We start from the raw sequence: 5,996 nt of genomic DNA on the forward strand, positions 1-5,996 counted from the left end.
GTAGCGGTGACAGGAGCAAAAATTAACGCGGAAACGTCAGTGGGCTTGCAACTAGGCACCTGGAGCGACAAGTCCATGACGTCCAGCAGCGTCATGGGGAGCTGGACAGACGATCCGGTTAAATTGCTCGGAGTCTGGTCTGGTTCATGCCTCCAGGTGGAGAAAGACTGAGACGAAGTAATGAGCAAGGTAGCCAATCTCACCCAAAAACGGGCCGGGAGAAAGCTGTCCCAGAAAAGTCGAGCGGAGGTGGCAAATGCGTACATCGCATCCGTCATGTATTACCGCTTGACCGTCGTCCCTTGCGTCATTTGCTGATTGACCAAGCTGGAGCGCTTACATTTCCACTTTCTGTGGAAGGGGCGCGTTCCACTGATCAAGCGCTCCATCTGCTGTCAGCACCCGCTGAATAGAGGGATGGACATGCCGTGATTGCTGATGCGCAGACATGCGCCCAGGCTATGGCATGGAGCGTTTCCTTGACGGTGAGCAGATCTGATCGCCGTGTGTAAGGCATACTTTTCCACAGCTAGTCTCTTTGACTGAGCTGCAAACCTGGATTAGGCTTAGACCGAAGAGGGACGCTTGGAAACTCGAGTACCGTCAAGCACTCACAATCCTCCACCAGGCGGGCAAAGCGGTCGGTAGTCCCACTCTAGCGTTCTATAGAGGGCTGGTGGAGGGAAAGTGCGACGGCACTCTCGGGAGAACTTTCGGGCCTGGGCCTATGGATAACTTCTGGAAATCCCTTGCCTGGCAGTGCTACTGATGGGCGCTGCCTGTCGAGGATAAAGTTTACAGGTACGGAAGTGCTATCAGTCGGGCCTACCCGGGGTGCGCCCAGAACGATGAAATCGTTCTGCACGCCCTCGTCCAGTGCCCGAGTATTGTTGACCTATTGGTTTATGTCGAACACCTGCTGTCGCGTATAGGACGGATCCGGCTATCAGCTGAATCCATTGTGAAGATTGCCCCGCCGCCCTTTTTTTGGCCGAGCGGGGGGGCAGGCAATTTTTATTTGTCTAGTGGCTGTAGTGAAAGAGGTAGTATGGTGGACCTGTTTGAAAGGGTTAAAGAGATACACTTCCCTCTTTGGCCAAGCCCTCATCAACTTTTTCAAGTTTCACTTGAAAAGGAAGTCGAGGGTGGAGAGAGAAGTATTGCGTTGTAGCAAGTTTGTTGAAAGGTGGGTGAATGTTGGAAGAATAGCCAGTGTGAAAGGAACAATTTTGAGCGTGCACCCGTGGCTTTTGTGGTTTTTGTCCATGAGAACCTTAAAGCGCCTCCCCTATTGGGAGTTTTAATTTGTTCCATGTTTATTCTTATTACATTGTGTAAACGCGAAAACCCATTGTATCGTTCTGTTTTTGTCTTGAAGTTGTTGTATGTCATTTAATGTTTTTGTTTGTGAGTCATTGTGGCTAATAAAAGAATAAATTATTGGTATTATTATTAATTATGGTGGTGAGCTGGCAGAATCGTTAGCACGCCGGACAACATGCTTAGGGGCATTTCATCCGTCGTTACATCAAGATTAAATTCTGCTGAGATCGGATTTGCCTTTCATCCTTCAAAATTTCAGGCCTTGTGCTTTTAGTAGTAAAGATTATTATTATTAAGGCGGTGAGCTGGTAGAATCGTTAGCACGTCGGACAAAATACTTAACGGCATTTCGTTCGTCCTTACATTCTTAGTTCAAATTCGCACTTCATCCTTTTGAGGTCGATCTAATCGACTAGTCCCCTCCCACAAAATCTCAGATCTTGTACTTTTAGTAGTAAGGATTATTATTATTATTATTATTATTATTATTATTATTATTACACTTTGGTTTTTGTAAGATTTCCTCTGATTACTCATGTCTTGATATAAACTTTGAGAGAACTTTTAGCTAAAAATTCGTAGTCGTTTCTTACTAAATTGACCAGGAAATGATCGGATACATTTTTTTCAACATGTCGGTGATACATCAGATCTAATCTACCTGTTATTCTTTCAAAAATATTCCTCGATGTCCGAATAGTTTTCACTTGACTACCATATTGTCAGTCTGGGCAGGCATGTGAGGGATGATTACTGTGTTTGGTATATGAATGTATCCATTCTTATACATGTTCAAGTCGATGTATACTCACTGGGCCCTGTAAAACATACGGAAACTTTTGCTGTGTTTGTGAATATACTCGAGCATAGATAAAGTAAAGAACTGAAATAATGTACCTAAATGTTTAATCATCATTTAAAAAATTTATATTTCATTTTTGTATTTCTTTGCGTTGTTTTCTCAGTATTTAACTCCATAAGAAAAAAATATATAATAATTTGTGCTATGCCCTGAAGCAAGAAAACTTTCTTGACTTGATTGCCGGCTATTTTAAAAATCTTGACATAACCAGAAGTACATAACTATAAACATTTATACCTACCCTATATACACAACGTATCCATAGTGCATATTCAAATGTTCACACTAATATAGATATTCATGAATTCAGTTTTAGTGATACATATATTAGGCTTCGCAACGAACTGGCTTCAGAAGATCAAATTGGAGATATATGAACATATTCTATCGATTCCATCTATCGTTGTTCCAAGTTAGATGGGATTTGCTGGACAGTGATATTGTGCTGGGAAGCAGCAATATATTTTGGAGACTTCCGCATAGAGAACAAAGATTATATTGATGTTGTTGGCAGAGACACAATATGAAATTGAGGACATACAAAGCTAATGGGGTATAGAGATTGCTGGCTCGGTGTTGTGAAATACATCTCAGTTGCATCCACTTCAAGAAAAAAAATGTTCTACATCAGTGGAGTTAATTACCGTTTCCTAATTTATTGTCTCTTTCAATGATGAAGGATTTTTTAGATGGTATCTGATTCTATTAATCAATTTCCTTCTACTTACTACTACACATTCATCTGGTCTCATTGTTGCTTTCTTATAGTATTCTACTTCTATGAAGTCTCATCCCCGTATGTATGAGTGGTGGTTATTCTTTTTATATCAGCTTTTGAAAAGCAGCTTCGAAACTGATAGTTTCTACTCTTGGCATTCAGTTCACTTAAGTTCCAGCTTGGCACATGTAGATGTAAGCGAGTGTGTGTCTGTGTGCGTGCGTGTGTGTATGTTGTGTTTTCGTATATCTACCCATCCATCCATCCATACATACATACATACATACATAAGCACACGTGTGTGTGCGCGCATGTACGTAAGTGTACTGCGTCTTAGATATGTGGGATATAAAGAGTTTAATTGCGGTGATATATTCAGTTTGCTTTATGTAATGTTACACTCATTTATTCCTAATATATATCTTCTTGTTCTCCATCATTAATTCTTAGATCGTTATCTATGTTGATATTATTTGCTTTTGGTAATGTTCCATTAATTGGAGTAGCTTTGTCACACTTCTAAACTTCTATGTTCATGAAGATGTATCTATTGTAACATCAGACTGTTTGATGTAGACGTTCTAGTTAGTTGCCTTACATTTCAAACAATTTCAAGACATCGATATACAAAATATTATTTATTAGTTGTGTATTGAAGATGTATTTGCATGCAGAGTGGTTCAGTAAATTCATTAGAATGTCTCTTCTGGACAAAAATATAGACGAAGCATTGGGTCTCAGTGGAAAAGTTAGTTCTGTGCCCGTTGGTTTTCGTTTCCCTACACTTAAAGTAAAGTTATGCTTGTTTATACATTTTTCAGTATTCTATAACCTTAAATCTTATTGCTTTTCTTTTATTGAGCTGATGCTCTCCGACACTAGTGTGATCGATACGGTGTTCGCTGAATCTGCCCGGAAAAAAGTGGGTGGGGGCAGAATTACGCAATGTCGACACTCTGGTGAGGAGAACGCAAAGTGGTTACATGGGTCTTCGGGTATAAGAGATGAAGTGTATATGATATACTAAGAGCCGCTTCGTATTCGCACACTTTCCAATATCCAGCAGTGTTTAAAGGGTTTAATGAAATTAAGCCCTTTTTTCTATAAAGTGCGTGAATTTTTTTTTTATCATAACGTATATATCAGCATTAGTAACAATCACATTGCAGGTAAATACATTGATTTCAAAGTATCTGAAGGTAGCTGCATTGCTCTATGGTCGAGCTAGCAAGTGACAACTCCAAACATTTGTGTATTAGGTTTCATCAGCGAAGGTATGTCAGCTATGTTAAACTTAAAACAATAATGCCCGTAGACGGAGATTAATTATTCAGAGATGCCATCTGCATGATGAACATTTAGATACGTTACTATTAACATGCTTAATGCAAAGAAAACTGAAAAAAAAAGAACAAGAAAAGACATTTTAAATATTTACGCGCTAAAAATACAGCATTAGCACATTGATTAATGTTATTTCAATCCTGGACATGCTTTGGTTATATTATACCTCATCAGTGAAGCATAGACTTCATCGCACTTGATGAAGTAGTGCTTAGAGTATCACAAATTATATCTTACTATGTTCACTTCTAATGGTGCGTTTTAAAAGATTTAAAAAAAGTTCTTTTTATCATATTTCTCCGGACATTTCGGTTCTACTACTCAAAGTTATATTTGCGGAAGCATTCTGTATGGAAATGGAAAAGAAATAGATATACATGTTACATGTTACTGAGAGAAATATGAGTGGAATCATACTCATTGAATATGTGAGTTTAAATTTGAAGAGATAAGAATTTCACTGACTTAGAATAACTTGCTTTGGATTATATTTGTCGTTCCAGTAGATATTTCTGACAGATTTTCGATACGATATATTCTAAGATATTTGCCACTGGCAAACTTTTCTTGGGAAGGGTAAAAACAAACATCGTGGTAATCATTAAAAGAATGGAGAGATATAACCTACAGATTTTGTTGAAACTATTGTGTAATCCAACATTATTATTGTGATAGCTATCATTTCTCAATATGACTTAAATATTTCAATATTTCTTGTTCACTTTAAAATGCATATATATATATATACGCACGCATCCGCACACGCGCACGCACGCACACACACGCACAGACACACAGACACACACACACATACACATACACCCACACACACACACACACACACACACACATATATATATATATCAATTAAAATTAAGGAAAAATCTATTATAGAATGTTATCAAGTAGCTAGCATGTAAAAGCCAATTAAGGTAAAAATTAATACAAAGTACATAATTTTATAAATATAATTATAAAATTATAATAAGGGCAATTACGAGGTAATGTCACATGCTAGAAGAAGACGCCCAATGGCTCTAAACAACATAGACACGCGCTGAAAGCGAGGGAATGATCAAAGAACATTTTTTGAAAAAGATTATTCACATATGGAAGTATTTCAGGTTTAGTGATCTAATACACTCTACCATCATCAGTATGACATAACCAGAAGTACATAATTATAAACATTTACACATACCCTATATACACAACGTACCCATAGTGCATATTCAAATGTTCACACTTATATAGAAGTTAAAAATGTATTTCGTTCATCTCAGCCACGTGAGAATAACCAAAATGATTTAGCGCGTGTCTATGTGATAAATAAAGTAGTTCAGAGCCATTTGGCGTCTTCTTCTAGCATGTGGTGTTATCTCGTAATTGCCCTTATTATAATTATATAATTATATTTATAAAATTATACACGTTGTATATATATATATATATATATATATATATATATATATAAATAGAGAGGGAGAGAAAGATAGAGAGGTGGGGAGAGAGTAAGAAAGAGATAGATAGATAGAGAGATATATAGATGTAAGAGTGATGCAAATGTATTCTTATACACCTTTAAATTTTAATTCACCACATCGATATTATGACTTTTGTCGGATGTTAATTTTATTCTCCGCAAATACGTTGACAACATCTGAGTAAATGAATTCTTTCACTATTTTGTTATTCGATTTGATTTATTTAAAAATTACTTTTAGTACGCTATTGTAGTCGGCAATATGT

This window comes from Octopus bimaculoides, chromosome 7 (genome assembly GCF_001194135.2).
Source record: "Octopus bimaculoides isolate UCB-OBI-ISO-001 chromosome 7, ASM119413v2, whole genome shotgun sequence".
Classification (NCBI taxonomy): domain Eukaryota; kingdom Metazoa; phylum Mollusca; class Cephalopoda; order Octopoda; family Octopodidae; genus Octopus; species Octopus bimaculoides.